The sequence below is a fragment of the Chiloscyllium punctatum genome, chromosome 28 (genome assembly GCF_047496795.1).
Source record: "Chiloscyllium punctatum isolate Juve2018m chromosome 28, sChiPun1.3, whole genome shotgun sequence".
In the NCBI taxonomy this organism is placed as follows: domain Eukaryota; kingdom Metazoa; phylum Chordata; class Chondrichthyes; order Orectolobiformes; family Hemiscylliidae; genus Chiloscyllium; species Chiloscyllium punctatum.
Genome location: NC_092766.1, coordinates 30652577 through 30678203, shown reverse-complemented (window position 1 = coordinate 30678203; position 25627 = coordinate 30652577).

Sequence of the window (25627 nt, the reverse complement as noted above, 5' to 3'; positions counted from 1 at the left end):
CAAAGGATGACCAAGAAACTGAGAAGAAAATTAAAAAGCGAAAAAGCATGCAAACGAAAGAAACACATAAAGACTGCTAAAAAGTGTCTATCAATGTATGAAAAAAATCTAAAAACAAGGTCAAATGTGGAACAGCTGGTGTGCGTTCAGGATAACTTATTGCAGAGAACAGAGAAATTGCAGGGAAAAGAAACAGTTTCTTTGTGTCTATCTTCATGGAAGAATGTCCAGAAATTCTCCCAGAAATACCAAGTGACCATGGGACTTGTGTAAGTAAAGTTTAACATCATTCTTATCAGTGTTGAGTTTATCTTTGAAAAGAAAGCTGGATTGAGTATTTATAAATCTGACAGACTAGATGTACTTCATACAAGAATTTTAGAGGAAGCAGCAATAGACATGTTGATTGCATCGCGGATTTTCACTTTATTTTGCAACACATGCCCGAAAGGCATTTAGCCAAACTGGATAAGGAAAAGGTTATAAATATTATCCAATAGTTTATGGAAGGATGAATTTGGAGAGTGGTGAACTATAGACCAGTTATCTTGTCATCCGCAGTCGAGTATCTGTTGGACTTGATTACAAAGAACATGCTACTAGATATATAGAAGGTCATAACATAACTGGGGAGTGTGAGAATGTACCGATGAAAGAAAAACCAGAAGTGGCAAACATTTTTTGGAATGGTTTGTAGATGATTCTTGGAGACATAGACAATGAATAACCAATGGATAACATGAGGTTGAATATTCATGAGGTCATTTTTAAGAACTCACACAGTAAGCTCCTAAGAAAAATTTAAGCGAGAGGTATTGGGAAGAACATATGCAAATGAGAAATTAAAAATTAGGTTTCCATTCTTGTGAATGTAATTGGAATATAAAGGATGTAGTGAACCAGTTGCATCGAGACTAAATTTAGAGTATTGTGTATTGTTCGGACTCCGAATCTCAGAAAGAATATGCTGACTTTAGAGGAATTGCAAATGGTATCATCCAGATTAATCCCTAAAATGATTATCCAGATTAATCCCTAAAATAGCAAGATTGTTTGATGTGAAAACTCAACCTGTGATATTGAGTTTCAAAACATGAGAGGCGATTGCAGTGAAACTTAGAAACATGGGGGGACTGAATTACAAAGGGACATGGAGAAGTACGAGTAGGCGAGATCTGGGACAATCCCATGATATGGTACACGGATAAGTAGAACAGAATAATCAGCAAACAGTTAGTGTACATTAGAAACCAAAGGGGCAATCTGTGTGTCAAGCTGGAGAACATTGATGGATTGTTATATGAGACCTTCACATCACTTTTATTTGTGTGCAGGACGATACAGGTACAGAATTCAAGAAGATGGACTGGAAAAATCTTGAACAGATTGATGTAAAATATGAGCAGGGATTTGAGGTTTTGTTCTGTATAAATTTGGACCAATCTCCATGTCTGAATGAGTACTATCACAGGCGGCTGTTGGGGTCAAGGGAGGAAAGACCCTGACTGAATATTTTAATTAGAATCTGACCATAGGGGAGGTGCCAGAGGACTTGAGAACTGCTAATAAGATTCCACTTCACAGTAAAGGTGGGAGAGATAGACCAGGGAACTATAGACGAGTGAGTATTAAATTAGTGTTAAGGAAACTACTGGAGAAAATAGGGAAGGAGAAAATTGAACTCCAATCAGAGTCGAAATGTTTGATCAGGGATAATTATCATGACTTTATCAGGAGGAAGTCCCATCCAATGGATTTGATTGCATTAGTTTGAGGAGGTCAATTAGTTTGTTTTGTAGGAAGGCCTTTGAAAGAAATTCCACCTGGGAAACTGAAAAATAAAGTAAAATCTCACAATATGAAGGATAACTTGACAAGTTACAACGAAAATTGTCTTAGTTTCAGGACGCAGAGTGTGGTGAGAGAAGGCTGTTTGTGTGTCCCCTGGTCTACCACAGGGATCAGTGCTGTGTCCCTTATTGTTTGTGATATTCATAAAAAAAAGATGTGAATGTGGAGAGGGCTAGGTGGAGAGTGGGGGAGATGTGGTAAGTAAGTGTATGTTTGACATAAAGATTAACTTGGTGGTTAGCAGTGAGGAGGAAGGCCTTAAGTTACAGGAAGATGCAGATGGAATGGTCAGATGGGCAGATCAATGGCAGATAGATTGTAACCCTGATAAATATGAGGTGATGCACTTTGGGAGAAGGAAGCAGACTCAGTGAATCTCAGCACACTGGGAACCTCAGAGTGTGCTTCTCCACACATCATTGAATGTGACTGGACAGGTTAATGCACTAGTTAAGAATTGGACCTTGGGTGCAGTGTTTCCTAGTCAGGGTGTAGATTATAAGAGCAATACCGGGCTTTGGTTCGGCCAAAATGGAGTACTGTATGTAGCTCTGGGAATCACATTCCAGGAAGGATGTGATTGAACTGCAGATGGTACAGAGGAGATTCGCCCCCCATGATGTTCCCTGCAATGGAATATATCAGCTATGGAGGGAGGCTGGATAAGCTCGAATTTTTTACGTTGAAGCAGAGAAAGCTGAGGGGTCCGTGATTCAGAAGGATAAGATTATGAGCGACACAGACAGGGTAGATAGACAGCCGCTGTTCCTTTTAGTCAGTGGGTCAAAAACAAACGAGCACACTTTTAAAGTGAAGAGTTTGAGGTTCAGACCGGATTTAAACTTTTTTTTCACCAAGAGGGTGTTGGGTTTTGGGATTACTTCCTGAGAGGGGAATTATCACAAGTAACCTCACGAGCGTTAAAAAGTACTTGGACGAGCACTTGGAAGTGGCATAGCATTCCCGGCTATGGGCCTGGTGTAGGAAAGTGTGACTAATATAAATCGTGCTGTATTTCTCTTGGCACAGAGTCTATGCTCCTGTGAGTAAATGGTGTGGAAGGTCAATTATTGAGCATTTTAAGGCAGGAATTGATGAGTTTCTGAAAACCAAGTCTGGTGTGGGGAAACGATATAGTACATGGAACATAGAACATAGCAACTGAATGGTTTAGGATAAATTATTGGGACTGAAAGTAATGGTCATAGACAACTAACATAGATTTATGAAATGGGAATTATGTTTGAGAAACAGACTGGGAGACAAATGAAAGAGAAGCAATGGATGTAAAACATGTTGGTTTTCAGAAAAATGTTGGTAAACCTCCAAGCCCAGTTTGCTAAATCAAACCTGAGTGGATTGGAGGCTAATATATGGCCATGTTTCTAGAATGGGATAGCTGGCAGGAAACAGTGAATAGAAATAAACAGACTCGTCAAGTAACAGCCTGACATTGTATTTAAGGTATGATAATGTGAGTATGAGTATGTCCCAGACACCCCATCTCCTTGCCCATATACCTCCTGTCTCACCAGCAGGATAGACACCGCAGATGTGGCTACACAATGGGATGCAGTTGGAAAAGAATTGCTCTGGGAATCCTCAACAGTGACTCCGTATCCCACGAAGTCTCACAGTGTTAGTTTACACACCCGAAAGGAAACCTCCTGCTGGTTACCATGTACCAGCCTCTCTCAGCTGATGAATCAGTACTCCTCCATGCTGACCAACACTTGGACGAAGCACTGAGGGTGGCTAGCATGCAAAATGTACTCTTGGTGGGGGAATAAATGCCCACCACCAATAGTAGCTCCGCTGCAGCATTACTGATTGAGCTGGTCGGGTCCGAAAGGATATAAGGGCTAGGCTGGGTCTACAGCAGGTCATGAAGGAACCAACAAGAGGAAAATACATACGTGACCACATCCTTACTAATCTGCCATGTGCAGAAGTATCTGCCCATGACAGTATTGGTAAGAGTGACCACTGCATAGTCATTGTGAAGACAAAGTCCCATCTTCACATTGAGAACAACCTCCATCATTTTGAGTGTTACTATCACCATGCTAAATAAGACCAACTTCAAACACATCTAGGAGCTCAAGTCTGGGTTTCTATAAGGTGCTGCTGGTCATCGATAGCAGCAGAATTGTACTCCAGTGCAACCTCATGGCTTGGCATATCCCCCTCACAACAATTACAATCAAGCCAGAGAATCAACCTTGGTTCAATGGAGTGTGCAGGAGGGCAGGAGCAGCATCAGCCATACCTGACAATAAGGTACCACTGAGGTATCAGCCTGGTGAAGCCACCAAACAGGACTATGTGTGTGCTAAACAGCATAAACAGGAAGTGATAGACAGAGTTTCGTGATCCCCTAAGCTCTGCAGTCCATCCACTTCGAGTCGAGAAGTGGACAATTAAATAAGGCATTGGAGGAGAAGATTCCACAGGTATCCCCAAACTTAATGATGGAATAGTTCAGCACGTCAGTGCAAAAGATAATGTTGATGAATTCTTCAGTCAAAAGTGCTGAGTGGATGATCTATCTCGACCTTCTCCAGTGGTCCTCAGCAATTCAGTCACCAGTCATCAGTCAATTCGATTCAGTCCACGCGATATCCAGAAACAGTTGGAGACAATGGATACTCCAAAGAGTACATACCCTGACAACGTTCTGGCTATACTGAAAACGTGTACTGCAGAACTTGTCACTGACCGAGCTAAACTGTTCCAGCATCGTTACAACAACATTTCCCCGATTACATGGAAAATTACCCAAAAATCCCCTTTACATAAAAAGCAGAACATATCCAATCCGGCCAATTACCACCCCATCAGTCTACTTTCGATCATCAGTAAAGTGAAGGAAGGTGTTAGTGCATTCAAGCAGCACCTGCCCAGCAAAGCCCTGGTCAATGACGCCCAGTTTGGGCTCCACCAGGTCCACTCAGCTCCTGACCCAATTACCTTGGTTCAAACATGGACAAAAGGGCTGAATTCCAGAGGTGGGGGTGAGAGTGACAGTCCTTTAAAACAAGACTGCCTTTGACAAAGTGTGGCATCAAGGGGCCTTAGCAACACTGGAATCAATGGGTATCAGGGACAAACTCCCCGCTGGTTAGAATCAGACCTAACACGTAGGAAGATAGTCATGGTTGATAAAGGTCAGTCAACTCAGCTCCAGGACAAGTTTGTCGGAGTCCCTCAGGCAGTGGCCTAGGCCCAAACATCTTCAGGGCTGCTTGATCAATGACCTTCCCTCTATTATAATGTCAGAAGTGGGGATGGTCGCCAATGATTGCACCATGTTTAGCAACATTTGTGGGTCCTCAGATACTGAAGCAGTCCATGTCCATATGCGACAAGATCTGGACAGTATTCAGGCTGACAAGTGGCAAGTAATATTGATGCCACATAAATGCCAGACCCTGACCATCACCACGAAAATTCAATTTAAACATGGCCCCATGGTATTCAATGGTGTTCCCAAAACTGAATCCACAGTGGACGGCAGCAGTTCAACAAGACAGCTCACCACCACGTTTTCAAGGGCAGCTAGGGACAGGCAATAAATGCTGACCCAGCCAGTCACACCCAGCTTCAGGAAATAAATATTATTTTTACAAAAATAACGGAGCAAGGTTGCTGAGGTATCACGGAGATCGATGCTCAGGTCCCAACTGTTCACAATACCATTAAACATTTGGTTGTGGGAATAAAACACAATATATCCCAACCTGCTGATAGAACTAAAGGGTGTTGGATTGTGTGTGGGTGAGGAGGTTGTAAAAAAGCTTCAAGGTGACTAAGACAAGTGGAGTGAATGGGCAAATACATGGCAGATGGAGAGCAAGGTGGGTAGAGGTGACGGTGTGCCCTTTGATGGGAACAATAGACAGGAAGCCTATCGTTTGCAAGGGGATTGTTTGAAACATGTTGATCGACAAATGGACGCATGCTCCTTTTTGTTGTTTCCTTCTGCGCAGCCTCCGAGGTCCCTGCAGCACAGTGAGGTCTGAACCCAGAAGGCAATACTGGGAATGGCATTGGCATGCTGCCCAGTGTACACAGACCCACCAAGTGGGGAGCTGTAACATTGCGAAGGATCTGCATCTCCCTGTAGACCAGTCACTGAAAGCAATATTGCAGGAACAGAAAGCAGTGAGGAAGGTTAATGGGGTGTTGACCTTCATTTGAGGAGGATTTGAGTCCAGGAGTAAGGGCGTCTTACTGCAGCTGGACAGGGCCTTGGTGAGACATCATCTCGAACATTGTGCAATATTGTGTGCAGTTTATGTCTCTGTACCTAACAAAGGACAAACCTGACAAAGAGAGAAAGCAGTGAAGGATGACAGACCGATCTTTGTGATGACAAGCTTGTTGTGGAAGCAGAGTTTGGAGCGACTGGGCCTATATTCCATGGGCTTTAGGAAATTGGGTGGAGATCTCAGTGAGATATATCAAACTCTGACAGGGTGAGACAGAATTGACGCAGGGATGATAATCCCACTGGCTGGGACGTCTAAAACAAGGGTCAACAGTATTAGGTACAGACAGGCCATTATGCATTGAGATGGCAATAAATGTCTGTTCTCAGAGACTGGTGAACCTGGGCAATGCACTCGAAACTGGAAGCCAACGCACTGAATATAAATAAGGATTTAGATACAGTAAATGGATGATGGGAGAGCAGGAGTGAGGTGTGGAAATAAAGGGCAAGCCATCATTATATTGAATTGGGCCAAATGGAATACTGCACTTCCTATTTTATAGCTTGCCAAGGTTAATCACATTAACGGATATATTCATTGTGTGGGATAAGTGCATTGTGGAGGTGTTTGAAAATGAACGACAATGAGCAAGTCTCAATGTGTTGTATAGCCCACTCCATTCCTGATGTGTCTGTGCAGTCTTTGGGAAAGCTCTGTAAATGTTGTCACAAGCTCTCAGATGTTAGGAAGGAGGTCTCTGCAGGGTCAACAGGACTGTGTTTCCCGTTCCCTTTTTCCGATACTGAGGCTGGGGCCGGGTGTTCAGTCCGGGTTTATTGTTTAAGACCTCGGAGCAGTTTGATACAATAGAGTGTCTTGCTTGGCTGATTCAGAAATCATTGAAACGTTTTACCACATGTCTATGTGTCTACAGTCATAGATAATCATAGATAATCATAGATTACAAACAGCAATGGACCCAGCCTCCAGTCTGACCATCATCCTTCCACTAAACCCTCTGTTTCCAACCATCAAGCCAATTGTGTATCGAATTGGCCTGTTCCCCCAGCATTTCACGCGATGTAACCTTCCAGAGCAGCCTGCCATGTGGGACCTTATCAAAGGCCTTACTGAAATCCATGGAGACTACGTCTACCGCTCTGTCCTCGTCAACCTTCCTCGTAACTTCATCAAAGAACTCTAACAAATTTGGGAAGCATGATCTCCCACTCACACGTCTATGCTGACTGCTCCGAATCAAATCCTGTGTAAGTAATGGGTTCAGACAATGGTATGCCGTCCTTCATTGTAAGATGATCCGAGTACATTAGTAAAGCCATCTTCCTGCTGTTGCAGATCCTTGCTGAGGGAGTATTTGGGGCACTCTGTACAGATTTGATCTCCTTTGTAAGGAATGATCTCCTTACCACAGACACGGGTGATGGTAACATGGGGACAGAGTGAATAAACTGAGTGTATAATCTGTACAGCTGTGAGAGACGAAGAAATGGTGACGCTGAAACTCAAGGAATGGCAACGACTACTTATTTCCAAAACAAACATTGACAGGAAGAGGAATTCCATACTTGACCCAGGATTGATTGGTTTCATTTATTGCCACTTGTCCCTCAGTACAGGGAAACAAGTTATTTATGAGCAGTGGAGGAAGATCATCGTAAGCATGGCCAGACAGATCATAGGGTGGAAATAGACTTGGACAGAGTAAGGTATACAGGTTACACTGAACAGGACATGCACTAGACAAGATCAACATGAACAAGATTATCATTATTTGAACTTAGAGAGTCCATTCATCAGTCTAACGTGACCTTCCGAATAGTTTATATGCCTTTACTAACTCTCCTCATGTTATTGTGCAGTCGGCGAGTGAACCCTGTACTGAACGTCAGGTTGCTCACAATCCCCAACACCAACCACAATACCTTCCATCTGAAACAGGTAGCCATTCCCACCAGCTTCCGCCCTGCACAGAGAACACCAGGCTGCCTTCTCTGAGATGGAAGGCGCCTTCTTGAGACTTCACACAAGACATATGGCTTCCATCCTCACCACTAGAAAACCACGTTAGCGTCCCACGTGTGTATCATGAGCAACGGAGCCAGGAGGAACAACATGGATCAGTCTGTCTGTGCAGCCTCTGCTCCACTTGGTCATCATGTTAGAACATCAATTAGGAGACAGTGAGGACTGCCGACGCTTGACATCAGAATAGAGAGTCGATTGCTGGAAAAGCACAGCGGGTCAGGCAACATCAGAGAAGCAGTTCATCAGGAATCAGCGTCAACTACCTTATTCTATCCCTGTGTAAGTGCATTGAGTGGGGGGAATGACCTCGTACTGTTCCTGCCAAAGTGGTTCAAGTAGATAAATGTCCTCCCCTTGATCCTGTTTGAGTGAGACAAGGGGCTGAATGGCCTCATCCTGTTGCCGTGTAAGTGACTGAAGGGACTGAATGGCTTCTTCCTCGCCCGATTGGATACGGCCAAGGGCCTTACTGGTTACCCCTGGTTCCTGTTTAACAGCTCGATGTACTGACAAGTGTCCTGATGTTGTAGCTTTAAAAGGTTAATTTGTCCTGGTTTCTTTTAAGAGAGAGATTGAATGATCGTTACCAAGCTGGCTAGTTAAGACACTTGAGTAACAGCTAGGGAGGCCTTGTGTTTATTTTAATGCAGCCTGAATGGGTGTGACCAGCTCTCACAGATTAGGATCTCTGGGTTTTGGTTTCTCAGTAACATCAGAAACTATTGGGGTCTCCACAGAGTTGGAAACTTCAGTGAATGTCTCCTGGTTGCTACCCTCTCTGAAATTTATCTTGATGCTGTTTTTAATTCCTGGATTGGAGAAATGTTTGTGACAATCTGTGTCTGAATATTTCTTTTTGCCAGGGGCTTTGTTTATGGGATTTTCCTATATTGGAACAGTTCATTAGTAATAGGTCCTAGATCTATAATTCTATTAACTTGTCCAATAGAATTACGTTATTCTAAATTCCTCTTTCTTTGGTTTCATTTTATCGTTCGTGTTTAAATAGATGGTGTTTTGCTTCATACCGAGTAGTCTGACCAGTCACATTGCATCTGGAACAGACACTTGACATTTCCTTTAAAATAAGAAAACATTAGAATCTAGGCTACCGCCTTCAAATATTTTCGAGGGGCTCTGGTGTGGTCCATCACACTAGCCTCCTTCTCTTCCTGAGTAATAGGCTGGAGGCACTGAATGGGCTGTCCCTGTTCTTCTCCAATAATGTCAATGGGCTGAATGACTTCCTCATATTCCTGTGAAACCAGCGTTCGGTGATGAATGAACTCTTATTTTGTTGTGGCATTGTTCAGTGTCAGGCAGTGCTGTTACACGAATGTTACGGACCCCTTAACAGCACAAGTCTCAATGGAGTCTGGGTCTTGCTGCACATGCACACAGACCAGTTCAAGAACTGACGGGGGATAAAACGATCTGAACATTGTGGAATCTTCAGTGACCATCCCCACTTCTGATCTTATGGTGGGGAGGGTGGGGGCGGGGAGACATTGATGAAGCAGCTGAAGATGTTTGTGAAGAGGAAGCTACCCTGAGGATCTCGCACAGAGGTGACCCAGGACTGAGATGATGAACATCTTCCTTTGTGCCATGTTTGACTCCAAACACTGGAGAGGTTACTCTGATTCCTATTAAGTCCAGTTTTATTCAGCTCCTTGATGTCAACAGAAGTTACCACTGCCTTGATATCAGGGCCGGTCATTTTTACCTGAATCCTTGTCTCAACCTCTTTTGTTCATATTAACAGGCCATGGTATAGGAACAACACGTGTTTTCTTCAAACAAGTGGTATTAAATGTCAGGATTTCTCTCCTCAAGAGTGTTGGGGAGAAAGATGACGGAAAGTGTTTGAAGAGGAGGTAGATGGACATTGACCTGTCAGAGAGTTGATGGCTATGAAGAATTGGGCATTAAAGAGGATTTGAGATCAAGAGCAGATCAATCATGATCTTAGTGAAGGGCAGGGCAAGCTTGGGGAGAAAATGTTCTGACCCCGTTTCTGATGTTCTCCATTCTGTTATTGGAAAGTTAGTGTGTGTTACTTTCATGAATGTCCTGTTATTGAATGTTGCGTTCATGGAGACCAGAGCATTTTGTGAGCCATCTCTTGGTGAAGTATGAGGGCTGTATTCACAGTGAATTTGGGTCTACAACATGACCAACAAATGGAGCACAAGTTGCAGATAGGTGAATCTCTGTAAAGAGATAAAGGGGCCTAAGACCATAAGACCATAAGACATAGGAGTGGAAGTAAAGTCATTTGGCCCATCGAGTCCACTCCGCCATTCAATCATGGCTGCTGGGCACTTCATCTCCACTTACCCGCATTCTCCCCGTAGCCCTTAATTCCCCGAGACAACAAGAATCTATCAATCTCTGCCTCTTTCATACCCAGCCTGGGTTTTCCAAATACATTTCACAAATCAATTCAAACCGTGTGGGACAGTCCTGAAGGGCCAAAAGGTCTCCTCTGTTTCTGTGCACCAGGTTATAGGAGTAAGTAGTCTCCAACTGCTCCTGTGTAGTAGGTTTGAGGGGCTGAATGGAACACAGGAACATGGGACTGAGGAGCACGAGTGGGTCATTAGATAGTTTGAGCCTTCTCCACCAGGCACTAAGTTCGTGGCTGATCAGGTTGTGGTCTCAGCCCCACTTTCCTGTCTGCGTCCCATTGTGCATGACTCACTTCTCTGTCAAGTATTTAACTAATGCAGCTTTCAATCAATGTGAAGACAGAGACATGATAACCTTCCAGTGAAGAAAATTCCGACTTGAAAGATCCTTTCAGAATTATTCGTCATCCCTCTTATAGAATCAGAGAGTCATGCAGAATGGAAACAGACCCATTAGTCCAATCTGTTCACTCCGATCAGATTTCAAATCTGATTTAGTCCCATTTGCCAGCATTTGGCCAATACTTCTCCTGTGATTGTACCCGCCTTGACCACTTCCTCTGACTGCACTTTCTGTACACACACCACTCTCTGTGTGAAATATTTACCTTCAGATCCCTTCTAAATCATTCGCCCTCTCCCCTCCAACCTATGCTGTCTTGTTCTGGACTCCCCTATCCTTGGGAGCAGAACGTGGCTGTTCAGAATATCCATGCCCCTGATGAATTTATAAACCTCTATAATGTTACCGCTCAACCTCTGACACTCCAGGGATAAAAACCTCAACCTAATCAGCCTCTCCCTACAGCTCAAACCTTCAGTCATCCAGCTAAGACATTTCTGCAGAAAACCGAGTTGCACGCAGTATTCATAATGTGGCCTCACCAACATCCTGTCTAGATACAACATGCCACCACAACTCCTATATTCAATGCTCTGACTGATTAAGGCAAATGTGCCAAATGTATTCAGCACCACTCTGTCTCCCTGCGACTCCACTTTCAAGGAACAATGCACCTGCAGCCCTTAGTCCCTTTGTTCCACAACGCGCCCCAGGACCTTACCATTAAGTGTATAATTTCTGCACTGATTTGCCTTCCCAAAATGAAAAACCTCGTATTTATCTAAATTAAACTTCACCTGTCACTCCTTGTCCCTTTGTCCCATCTAATTGTGGTCTCGTTGTACTCTGACAGAATCTATAACTAATCTGCAACCTTACTAACTATGGCCCCAATATTCACATCTAAATCCTTTACATAAATTATTAAATGCAGTGAACTCAGTACTGATTCTTACAGCACACTGCTGCTCACAAGCCTCTGGATTTCGACAGTACATTTGGACCGGCTCAGGCTTGGAGGTCCAAAGGCCTGTTCCTGGGCTGTAAATTGTCTTTGCTCTTTGTTCTTTAAATGAACACCTTGCTGAAGTCCATGTAGACAATATCTACCAAACTGTCTTCATCAATCTTCTTTGTCACCTCTTCATAAAACTCAACCAAATTAAGGAGACATGATTTCCCATGCAGAAAGCCACTTTGTCCACCCTGATCAGCCCTTACCTTCCCAAATGTATATAAATGCTATCCCTCAGAATCCCCTCCAACAACTTACCCACCACTGACATCAGGCTCACCGCTCAAAAGTTCCCCGGCTTTTTGGGTCACTGTTTCCTTTTCTAGTCCCACTCCTCCACTGCTCACAACAAATGTTAAATGTAACTAGGTTGGTGATGTGGCCGATGATATCGGTCTCAGACTGGGTCAGGGTCAGTTTTAGGAACAAGTCAGGCTAGTTTCTTTAATCTGCTAAAACAACACGTTTATGATCCAGAGCAATGTTACTCAAACTATGGTGGAAAGATGAATGGCAAACTGTTTGTGTATCGCAATTATATAATCAATATTTCGGTTTCTGAACACACACACACACACACACACACACACACACACACACACACACACTCACAAATAAACGAAATCTCTGCAATTTTAACTTTAAAGAACTTTGTCCAGATATTGTTGGAACTCATGACAAAAGGAAAAATTGTGAGATTGTCCAAAACTTTATTCTGCTTCTGAAGATATTATACTCACACAGCTGCAAGCAATGGGATTTCATCCTGGGAGAGTTTGGATTTGGGTGAATCCCCTTTTGCTTTAGGCAGTGAGTAGATTCCAATGAATTCTGTTCGGGGAGCACCCAAATGGTAGCACAGTGGTTAGCACTGCTGCCTCATCGCACCAGGGACTTGGATTCGATTCCAGCCTTGGGTGACTGTCTGTGTGGAGTTTGCACGTTCTCCCCTTGTCCGTGTGAGCTTCTAATGAGTTATCCTGCCACAAACTGTGTAGGTTAGGTGGATTGTTCATGCTAAAATGTCTGTAATGTTCAGCAATTACTAGGTTACGTGCAATAGTTAGAGCAATGGGTTGGGAAGTTTGGTATGGACTTGTTGGGCCGAAGGGCCTGTTTCCATACTGCAGTGACTCGATATAAATAAGAATGGTAACGATGACTGTAGAGTTTTTCTAGCTCCCAATAATTGCTGTGTTGAAGAACAATGAAGTAGAGAGAGTGCAATAGGCCGTTCCTTCTCGGGCAGCTTACATATCCTCTCTCTTTGAGCTGAATCACACAGTAATGTCATCCTCTCCAAAACTGGACCATGTGAGGTCTCCTTATCCTTGTCCAAACTATGTCTCCATCACATTCCCTGCTCCATGTAGGTGCATCATTGCTGCTGTCATATACAGAGCCATACCCTTAGTAGAAAATGGTCTCGGTCGATTTGAAATATGATTGCATGGCCCTGCGTCATTAAAACAGAAAATGTTTAATGTATTCAGAATACCTGTGTTAAAATGAATGTATTTTTAAAAGAAATACAGAAAATGCTGGAAAGGCTCGGCAGGCCTGTCATTATCCAGATGCCTTTTACATACTGTAGTTGTACCAGCCTCCACCACTTCCTCTGGCAGGTCATTCCATACGCCCACCACCTTCTGTGTGAAAAGGTGCCCTCTAGGCCTCATCAAAACCTTTCCCCCCTCAGTTTCAACCAATGCCCTCTAGTTTTGGACGCCCCTAATATGGGGTAAAACCATGACGATTCACCCTATCCATAACCGTTCTGATTTTATAAACCTTTACTGCTGCGAAATGTGACTCCAATCAACACGAATGGCTGTACTTTCACTCATTCTGATCCTAAATTCTGAAATGCCGTAGCGACACCTCTTCCTTCTCCATCGATTCACAATTTTAAATTCATTTTAATCAGTTTGTTCAGATGTATCCTGAGACACTTCTGTGGGATTTACACCTAGACCTTTCAGCCCAGAGGTAGGGACACTAGCATCACTCAGCAATACCCATAAAGCTGTAACAGTATTCTCCTGTGTGTTTGTTCATCAGACTGCCCTGACATGCTGGGACATACCTCTGCAACAGGCAGAACTTGATTCCAGTCCTACTAGTCTCGAGCTTGGAACATTACCAAAAAAGTTCAGGAATTCGGAATCAAATTCAAAGTTCTGTCTCAGAGACAGGGACACTACCCACTACACTACCATACCCAGATTTTGGGCCATATTTTAGTGCCCACTTTCAGCTCGGTGTGGATTTATTATAATCAGGTTACCATTACTGAACTACACAAAACACTTTGTATTGTTAAACCAAGGCAAGATATTTGTCTCAACTGTAGGATATTGAGGGTATGTGCTATGCTATCGAAATTAACTATGAACATCTTTCATTGCTATTATCTGTACTGTGCAATATTAGGGAAAGAAATCCTGCAGACACACTCTGCACAATGAACGGTCTCAAATGGATATTTATTACTGAACATTAGAGACGAAGGAAGAGCTTAATTTCTGGTCCCAAACATCGATCACTCTTACCCACCTCTAACGTGCGATTGCCCTCTTCCTAAAACCATGAATTGATACCAGGCGCTGATTACGGTCCAGCCTCTCATCCCCACTGACTGTGTCTGCAATCTGTCCCTCCTCCCCCTAACCACACAAGGCAAACCAAGCTCATGGTCTTTGTGATAATCAAGGCCGGTGTGTGCAGGCCTCCTGGAGAGGGATGGACATTTTAAAATTGAAGGGGGAGGGGGAGGTGGCAGTAATATCAGACACTGGGCTGAGAGGTGGCAGATGGAGTTTAGTTTGGATTAATGCAAGGTATTGGATTTGGTAAATCAAACAAGAGAAGGATCTATACAATTAAAAGTAGGGTCTTTGGCAGTGAACCGAGGCCGTCAGGTATAATTCTTTGAAAATTGCATCTCATATAGATAGTGTGGTTAAGAAGGTATTTAACACGCTTGTCTTCATTGGTCAGACCTTTGAGTATTTGAATTGGGATGTCATGTTGTGCTTGTACAGGATATTGGTGAGACCACTTCTGGAATACTGTGTCCAGTCTGGTCATTCTGCCCGCTCATTCCATAGGTGCACCACCCTCTGGGTGAAAAAGCTGCCCCTTAGGTCACTTGTAAATGTTTCCCCTCTCATCTCAAGCCTTTGTCCTCTAGTTTTGGTCTCCCTGTACCCTTAGAAAATACCATGACTATTCACTTTGATATTACTGACCTTGATATTATTAAACTGGAGGGGATTGAGAAGAGATTAACCTGGATGTTGCTGGGAAAGGAGGGATTGAGCTATAAGGAGAGGCTGGATAGGCTGGGACGTTTTTCACTGGAGAGTATGAGATTAAGGGGTAACATTGCAGAGGTTTATAAAATAATGAGGGGTACAGAGAAGCAGAACGGCTGATGTATTTTCCCTAGAGTTGAGGATTCAAAACTGAGGGATATTTTAAGGTGCGAGGAAAAGGAGTTACAAAAGTCAGGAGAGATAAATATTTTAGACAGAAGCTGGCTTGTGTGTGGAATGAACTTCCAGAGGATGTGGTGAAAGCAGGGACAGTTACAACGTTTAAAGGACATTTATTTCGGTACATGGATAAGGCATCAGTTTGGATGGTGCTGTGAGCAGCTGCCCTCTCCCTCCCCCTCTCTGAATGAATCGCTGTTGGTTTTCACCCGAGGTCAATATCTGTGCAGTGGCGTGGGGAGGCCAGCAGAGGGTGGCATTTCATCACTTCAAGCATCACAGAGACAGCCAGACCTGCCCCACACAGAGATACACAGATACACAAACGGGGATGGTTAGGGCACGGCGTGAAGCTCATCTGGTAATTTAAACTAAACAGAACGAAATGCTCAATTCGCCTTGTAAACTGTGAAAATATGAGGGGCAGATCTGCCAAATTCCACTGTTTAAATAAAAACATCAATTTATTTTTTTCACTCTGAAAGTGAACATTTTACATCAACTATTCACAACTCTGGGAATCCCTTTCTCTTAACTGCTTATTACCCGACTCTAGCTCTACAGCAATATATACTGTGTCTGGGTCTGCCATCCTCTCATATCACAGGAGCTTGTAAGCTCTCAGTTCAGAACAGCATTCCCTCTCTCTTGAAGGTACAGTACACACTTTCAACTCCATCACATTAAACCCTGATGAATATCGATAAGTGGGACCTATCCGGATTTCTCTTGCTCTGTGGTTTGTCAATATTTCATTCGCTCCGTCTGGTGTGTTTCAGGACTTTTGTTGCTCCATTGACAGCATGTCGACTCTGTCCGTGGGAATATATCAGTTTTTCACTTGCTCACACTCGTGTCTGTGGGGCAGGATGTCAGTTGTTTCATGGGGACTGTGACACGAAACAAATCTCAATGTTCGCAGATGGCACCGAACCTGGAAGAACTCTGAAGTCTATGGAGGAGAGTGTGGAACTCTAACGGGACAATCACACGTTGGTGGAGTGTTCAGGTTAATGGCAGATGGGGATCAATGCAGAGCAGTATGAGGTGATACACTTTGGTAGGAAAGAAAATGAAATACAGTTTAAAACAGGCTGTGCCATTTTAAAGGGGCTGCAGGAGCAGAGGGCTTTGGGTATATATGAGCACAGATTGTTGAAGGTGTCAGGACAAGTGGGGAGAGCAGTAACTATCACAGATTAGTTTCAATACCTGAGCTGTTTACAGGAGGAGGTGTAGGAGGGAGTCTCCGTGCTCCCTTCTGGGGAAGTGGTGGTGACGACGATGTGGTGTGAGCCCACCCTCCTGCCCACCGAGACCGTGGGGATTTCATTTGTACCAGCTCGACACAAAAGGGAGATGGCATCAGGGCCACGGCTTCTAAGTTGTGCCGGGGGGAAACGGAGCTGCCAGTGGGTTTAAAGTGAGAATTGCCCTTCACTGAACATTGCTCCTTACTCGGTCGGGGGACGTGGATGTTTCAGAATCTCCACACGTGGAGTCCCTGTCCTCTTCGGTTCCTACCAGGTCCTCCCACATGGCGAGGGGAGGGGGGTAAGGGAACGGATATCGGGCACTCCACCACCTGGCTTGGCCCTTTCTGTCCTATTCCAGACTGTTTCTCCTGGAATGGGATAAAGCGAGGGAGGGAGGAAGGGTGGGGGTGGGTGGCCCTGCTGTAAGTGCTGGTGTAGGTGGGGGACAGGTTCATGGTGAGGTGTCCGGAGGGAGTCAGTCCACAGTGTTGTATCCATGCAGTGTTATTAGTGTGGGGGTGAAGTGGAGGGAGAGAGAGCGAGAGAGAAAGAGAGACAGAGAGAGACAGAGACACAGAGAGAGAGAGAAGGTACTGCATGCGGCAGTGAGTGTTGTGGACCATGACCCCGGTTCTGCGGTCGATGCTATAACAGACATACAGTGAGTGTGAGGGAGCAGACAGAACACGGTGACCCTTATCCTGACAGAGCGGGGAAGGTTATTGATGCTTGTCCTGTTTTGCTGGGCATTTCCTCAGACCACAGATACTGCACTGAGCTGGATGGTGAGCTCAGACCGTGTTCGGTGCGTCTGGTGATGTCTCCCCCTCTGGGAAGAGAATGGTCCCCCTCTGTACTAGCCCACCCACCAGGACATCTGTGTAATGTAATTGCCCCTTATCTGCCATGCTCGGGGTAAACTGTGCTGGGCAGCTCCTTACTGAGAAAGCTCAACTGTGTGCTCAGTGGCCTTTTTAAAGATGGCGCCAGTGTCATAGATCATGGAATATCCAGCAGCACCTGGGCGATTGTGAGTACCTCCAGCCATATTGGGTGGGAGGATCGGGCTGGTATTGAATGAGAGGGACACCATGGGATAGGGTTTGGTTGTTAATGAGGTGAGTTCGATAAGATAGCACCAGGAAACTGGCTCAGCCTCTTGTGGATGATCCCTCTGTCACAGTCAATGGAAATTACACTGAGACAAATTATTGTTAGATTTAGCTCAATGAGTCAAAGACTCTGCTGACCCTACACCAAGATACAAAGCTGCCGAACAAATACTCATCCAATACTCTGCAACATCTGAACTCCCACCAATATCCTGTTCACCTACCATTCCTGGCAACACTTATGTTACTGGATGCTGGTGAAATGTTTTCATTTGAGCATTCTGAAACCTGGGAACACACCCATCCATAGCACTGTCTCTCAGTCTCCCCCACTCTGCCTATTTCCCATATCCCTTCTATTTGTTACTGTTTATACTGATTCCCCCTCAATCCTGTCACTTCCAGCATGGGCTGCAAGTTTCCCCACACTGGGCAGGGATCTAACACAGTGTTACAGATCAATGCACTGGGGTGGTTTACATAGACATACATGCTGATGGGTAACTGCTCCTGGGTTACAGATTAATGTACTGGGGTGGTGTACACAGTCCTACATGCTGGGAGAGTAACTGCTCCTGGTTTACAGATTAATGCACGGTCGCTCACTGCACATGCTGCTGTGCTGGTCAGATTATCTGTGGTTTATAGAGAATGCAATGATGTGGTCAGTGCAGCTCCCCATACCGGATGGATATGTAGCCTGTGCACAGTAAATCATGTTAGTGGGGTGGATTGGGGTGGAAGGTGTTGGACAGGTCAAGGAGTCCCCCGGAACGTTCTGTCCCCGGCATTCTATAACTGACATTCCCCGGAACTTTCTGTCCCTGACATTCTATAACTGACATTCCCCGGAACATTCTGTCCCTGACATTCTATAACTGACATTTTTCCCCGGAATGTTCTGTCCCTGACATTGTTTGTGAACAGCCAGACGTCAGTGAATTGAACAAACGATGACATCCCGAGGGAAGAGATCCCGTTCCAGGGAGAAGGAGACACTGTTCCGAAGGCCCCTCAGGCAGTTAAAGGGGTGAATACGTTTTCCCTGTGTTTACATTTCTTCACGACACAGGATCGAACACAATTTAGACAAAATTACAGGAATTCCCAAACTCCGTTTGTATTCAGGAAACTGGGAGAGAATCCTTCAGGACAGCAACGTTTCCACCCTCCGTATTAGGAACTGGGAAGGAGTGACCTGTGTCTGCTCTCGAGTGATCGAGTGTGTGGGAATGTTCTAGAAACCATCTGTCCTTATGGATGTGTCTCTGTGTGTTTGGGGAGGGAGGGTTTCTTGTGGTTTATGTCACATTTTTGTCAGTATTTCCGACCTTCCCATTTGTTATTCCAGCTCCAATTATTTTAATAAATCCCTGAATACAGGGACACATTTGAAAATCTCACTGGGTCCCGGATCAAACGGGTCCCTTTGCCTCCAGGCTGATGGATAATGGGTTTGTTTTCCTTCCTCACAGTTAACGTAGTGACCATCTACGTCCTGCTTTATAAAGATTGTGGATTGTCTCCATGTGTCAGACGTTACCTGGGGGCCATGGCAGCGGCGGATCTCCTGGTCATTATCCTCGACCTGATCCTGAGACACATTCCCATTGTTTATTGGGAACATTTTCATTTCCTGATGGAGTCTGTCCCCGTGTGTAATATCCACGCTGTCCTGCTTTATGCAGCCACTGACTGCTCTGTCTGGTTCACCGTCACTTTCACCTTTGATCGGTTTGTGGCCATTTGTTGCCAGAAGCTGAAAAGTAAATATTGCAGTGAGAAAACGGCAGCTGTGGTTCTGGGAGCAGTGACTGTGCTGAGTTGTTTAAGGAACATTTTCTGGTATTTTATGTTCACGGCTCGGTATTGGCTGATGAACACCCCCTGGTTTTGTGTTGTAACAGATGCTGTTAGATTCTCCAGTGTCTGGGTCACATTCGAGTTCCTCCACCACATTCTAACCCCGTGTGTCCCATTTCTCCTGATTCTGCTGCTCAATGTTCTCACCGTCAGACACATTTTAGTGACCAGCAGAGCCCGCAGGAGACTCCGCACTCACACAGATGGGAACGCTCAGTCTGACACTGAAATGAGAAACCGAAAAAAATCCATCATTTTACTGTTTGTGATCTCGGCCAATTTCATCCTGTTATGGTCAACGTTAATGCTGTATTCTATATGGTACCGGATGGTGTGGATTGTGGATATCCTTCTGTATCTCGATGACTTTGTGCGAGATTTGGGCTTCATGCTGCAGCTCCTCAGTTGCTGCACAAACACCGCAATTTATGCCGTGACCCAGACTAAGTTCAGGCAGCAGCTGAAGAATGTGCTGAAATATCCCTTCACCCAAATGCAGCCATCCATCAAATTCCCTCATTAATCAATCCATCCGGGATTTTCTCCTTTCAGTTCAGTGTTTCAGCGATGGAGCAGCCTGTCACTATGGTAACAGACTGAGGGTAGCGCTGGTTTGTCCATCCTTATCCCACAGGGGGGTTACAGGGAAACATTTCAATGTTTTTCACAACTCAGGGGCCAGTGAGAAAAGGCACAGTCCCACTGACTGTATCCATCACTTCCATTTATAAACAATAAAAATGTTGATTAAAGCGTGTCGAGCAGCAGAGTGACCGATGTTGTTGTGTGTCTTTGTGTTGGAGAAGCTGAGCTGGAGAGAGACAGACTCAGCCCCAAGTCCTGGTCCTCAGGGAAGGGGAGGGCACATCGGCCTGAGCTCAGGAGCTGGGTTTAACTCCCTCTGTCCCCCCACTCTAACCTGGCACCCCATTTCATCTCGCCCACTCTTTCTCCTCATTTCTCTCTCTCTCTCTCTCTCTCTCTCTGCAAACTCTCTCTTTCACACCACCTCTCCCTTTCCCTCCCCCTCTTCCCCCCTCTCTCTCACACACACCCCCAAACCTGGTTTCTCCACCTGCCTCCACTCATTCCTCTCCCCCCTCCCCTGCACTCTCTCTCTCTCCTGCCATCTGTCTCCCTCCCGCAATTCCGTCTCACCCGATTTTCCTTCTCCTCCCAACTCGCACACCACTCTATCATCTCACAACCACCCCTCCACCCACATGCAGCCACAGCACCAACCACACCTCTCCCCCACCCCCCACCCCTCTCTGGATCAGAGGGAGAGGGATGCGTCAGGGAGACAGTGTTTGTCAGAGAGATCGGGATGGGCAGGAGGAAGAGATATTTAGTCAGAGAGAAACAGAGAGAGGTGGGGAGAATGAGACCGACGTAGGGGGATCGAGGATGAGAGAAGGTGGAGAGAGAGTGAAGGAGCAGGGAGAGAGAGAGAGGGGCAAGGGAGAGATAAGGTGAGAGAGGGAGAGAGAGAAAGAGTGGAGGACATAATGAGAGGGGGGACGGCGACAGTGGGGGGACAAAGAGGGGGGACAGAGAGAGAGGGGGGACAGAGAGAGATGGACAGAGGGAGGGGGAAAGAAAAAGGAGGAGATAGAGGGTGTCAGAGAGAGGGGGACAGAGAGTGGGGGATGGAGAGAGGGGAGACGGAGGACAGAGGGGGGACAGACAGGGGCAGAGGAGGGCAGAGGGGCAGAGAGGGAAGGGACAGAGAGGGGGGACAGACGGGCGGAGGACAGAAAGAGAGGGGGGACAGAGAGAGAGGGGTGTCAGAGAGAGGGGAGACAGAGAGAGTGCGGACAAAAAGAGGGGAACAGAGGGGACGACAGAGAGCGGGGGACAGAGAGAAGTGGGAGATAGAAGGGGTCAGAGAGAGGGGTTACAGAAATTGGGAGGACAGAGTGGGGGTACAGAGAGGGTGGACAGAGAGGGAGAGGATGACGGAAAGAGGGGAGGCAGAGAGCGGGTGCAGGGGGGGGCAGAGAAGGGTGGCAGAGAGAGAATGGACAGAGAGAGGATGTAAGAGAGAGGTTGGACAGAGAGAGAGGTACAGAGAGAGAGGGGGACAGAGATGAGGGATAGACAGAGGGGGGACAGAGAGAGGGGGTACAGAGGGAGGACAGAGTGACGGGAACAGAGAGAGGGGGGACACAGGGAGGACAGAGTGACGGGAACAGGGAGAGGGGGACAGAGAGTGCGGGACAGAGAGAGGGGGGACAGAGAGAGTGGGGGGACAGAGGTTGCGGGACAGAGAGGGGAGGACAGAGAGAAAGGGAGATAGATCCAGAGGGGGACAGAGAGTGGGGGACGGGGGGGGGGACATTGAAGTAGGGACAGAGAGGGGGGAACAGAAAGGGGGAACAAAGAGATAAAGGGGGACACAGAGAGAGCAGGGCAGAGAGACAATAGACAATAGATGCAGGAGTAGGCCATTCAGCCCTTCGAGCCTGCACCGCCATTCAATATGATCATGGTGGGACAGAGAGATAGAGAGGGGACAGAGAGATAGCGAGGCGATGGAGAGAAGGGGAGAGAGAGGGGGACAGAGAGGGGGGGACAGAGAGAGGGGGCTGAGAGAGGGACGAGAGAGAGACTGGGACAGAGAGATGTGGACAGAGAGGGGGATAGAGAGAGGGGATAGGGTGGGGGGCAGAGAGAGGGGGAACAGAGAGAGGTGGCAGAGAAGGAGGGGAGACAGAGTGGGAGGGGGACCGAGGGAGGGGGGGAGAGAGAGAGCGGGGTATACAGAGAGAGGGTGGACAGAGAGCGAGTGGGTGACGGAGAGAGGGGAGGCAGAGAAGGGGGCAGAGAGGATGACAGAGAGGGGGTGCAAAGAGAGAAGGGACAGAGAGAGGAGGACAGAGAGAGGCTGGGGGGTATAGAGAGAGGGTGGAGAGAGATGGGGGAGAGACAGAGGTGGGACAGAGAGAGGGGGGCCAGAGCGGGAACAGAGAGAGGAGGGACACAGGGTGCGGGTCAGAGAGAGGGAGACAGATAAGGATGGACAATCAGGGACAGAGAGTGGGAGGACAGAGGGATAGAAAGAGGGGAGGCAGAGAGAGTGGGGACAGAGCGAGGTGTACAGAGAGAGGGGGGGGATAGAGAGACAGGGGGAGAGAGATGGGGGACAGAGAGTTGGGAGAGAGGGATGAGGACAGAGAGAGGAGGACAGAGAGAGGGTTTCAGAGACAGGAAGACAAACAGAGGGGGACGGGGGGACAGAGAGAGGGGGACAGAAAGATAGACAGGGGACAGAGACAGGGGGGACAGAGAGAGGGGGCAGAGAGAGGGAGGAGAGAGAGGGGGGACAGAGATATGGGGATAGAAAGAGGGGGACAGAGAGAGGCGATAGAGAGAGGAGGCAGAGCGAGGGAGGGCAGAGAGAGGGGGCCGAGAAGGAGGGGGACAGAGTGGGAGGGGGAAAAAGGAGGGTGGCCAGAGAGAGGGGTATACAGAGAGAGGGGGGAGAGAGAGAGAGGGTGACGGAGAGAGGGGGTGGGGGGCGGGAGGGGCAGAGATAGAATGGACAGAGAGAGAAGAACAGAGAGAGCTTGGACAGAGAGAGGGGTACAGAGAGAGAGGAAGAGAGAGAGGGGGTGATAGAGGGGAGGCAGAGAAGGGGGCAGAGAGGGGGTCAGAGAGGGGTTGCAGAGAGAGGCTGGACAGAGAGAGAGGGGTATAGAGAGAGGGTAGAGAGAGAGAGAGAGGGTTACAGAGGGAGGAGGACAGAAAGGGGGGACAGAGAGAGGGGGGCAGAGGGGTAACAGAGAGATGGGGACAGAGAGAGGAGGAAACAGAGGATGCGGGCCAGAGAGAGGGAGACAGATAAGGACAGAGACAGGGACAGAGAGTGGGAGGACAGAGGGATAGTAAGAGCGGGGGCAGAGAGAGAGGGGACAGAGACGGGGGTCAGAGAGGTAAGGAGAGAGAGATGGGGACAGAGATCGGAGGACAGAGAGAGGGGTTCAGAGAGAGGAAGACAGACAGAGGGTGACAAAGAGAGGAAGAGAGAGAGAAATGGGTGGAGAGAGAGCGCAGCAGAGAGGGGCATTCAGAGAGAGGGGGACAGAGAGAAGGAGGACAGAGAGAGAGGTACAGAGAGAGAGGGGGGACAGACAGACGGGGGACAGAGAGAGGACGAGAGAGAGAGATGGGTGGACAGAGAGAGGGGGGACAGAGAGAGGGGGAGAGGTAACAACAGAGAGCCCGGAACAGAGAGTTGGGGGACAGATTGAGGAGGACAGACAGAGGGGGGCAGAGAGAGGGCGACAGAGAGAGGGAGAACAGAGAGAAGGGGACACAGAGAGAGAGACAGATTGAGGAGGACAGACAGAAGGGGGCAGAGAAAGGGCGACAGAGAGAGGGAGAACAGAGAGAAGGGGACAGAGAGAGAGAGGGACAGATTGAGGAGGACAGACAGAGGGGTGGCAGAGAGAGGGCGACAGAGAGAGGGAGATCAGAGAGAGGGGGACAGCGAGAGCTTGGACAGAGAGAGAGGGGGACAGAGAGAGGGGGGACAGAGTGAGGGGGATACAGAGAAGGGGAGGGCAAAGAGAGAGGGGAGCGGAGAGGGGGAGAGAGAGGGGGACAGAGAGAGAGATGGCGACAGAGAGAGAGGGGAGAGAGAGAGTGGTAAGATTGAGGGTGGCAGAGATAAGTGGACAGAGAGAGGAAGGACAGAGACAGAGGGGAAAGACAGAGGGGACAGAGAGAGGGGGAAAATTGAGGGTGGCAGAGATAAGGGGGACAGAGAGAGGGGACAGATAGAGGAAGGAGAGAGAGAGGGGGATATGGAGAGGGGGACAGAGAGAGGGGGACAGAAAGGAGGGACACAGAGAGGGGGACAAAGGGAGAATACGGGCCGAGAGAGTGGGGACAGAGAGAGGGGACTGAGGGAGGGGGGACAGAGAAAAAGGTGGTAAAGAGAGGGAGGAACAGAGAAAGGGGGTACAAAGACACGTGGAACAGAGAGAGGGGGATGGGGGTGGCAGAGAGAGGGGGGAAAAAGATACGAGGACAGATGGATGGTCGACAGAGGGGGGCAGCGAGAAGGTGGACAGAGAGGAGCGGGACAGCGAGATGGGGGACAGCGAGAATGGGGCCAGAGAGAGGGGATAGAGAGAGAGGACAGAGAGAGTAGCAGAGAGAGTGGGCATACAGTGGGGGAAGAGAGTGGGTTGGACGAAGGGGGGGCAGAGAGAGGGGGGGACTGAGAGTGGGGTGCATAGAGAGAGGGGGCAGAGGAGTGGTGGCAGAGAGGGGGGCAGAGAGAGTCTAGACACAGAGAGGCGTACAGAGGGAGGGGGTAGAGAGAGCGAGTGGGTGGCAGAGAGAGGGAGACAGAGTGAGCGGGGACAGAGAGACGCGGGAAAGAGGGGGGGACGGGGGCAGAGAGATGAGGGACGGAGAGAGGTAAGATAGCGAGAGGGGCGACAGAGGGGGGAACAAAGAGAGGGGGGCAGAGAGGGGGTGGACAAAAAGCGGGGTACAGAGAGAGGAAGGTACAGAGAGAGGGGGACAGAGAAAGGGGGGGCAGACCGAGGGTGTACAGAGAAGGGGGGTAGAGAGAGGGGGGATACAGAGAGAGGGGGTGGAGGGGGAGAGAGAGACGGGGCAGAGAGAGGGGGTACAGAGAGAGGGGGACAGAGAGAGGGAGGACAGAGAGAGGGAGGACAGAGGCAGGTGGACAGAGAGAGGGGGGACAGAGAGAGATGGGATCAAGAAAGGGGAGGACAGAGAGGGGTAGAGAGGGGGGGCAGAGAGAGTAGGGCAAAGAGAGAGGGCAAACAGAGAGAGGGGTGACTGAGAGTGGAGTGGACAAAGGGTGGGGCAGAGAGCGGGGCAGAAAGAGAGGGGACAGAGAGAGACGGGGAACAGAGAGAGGGGGTAACAGAGAGATGGGTGGAGAAATGGGGCAGAGAGAGGAGTACAGAGAGAGGGGAACAGGGAGATGGGGCCGAGCGAGGGGGTGACAGAGAGGGGGGACAGAGAGAGGGGGAAC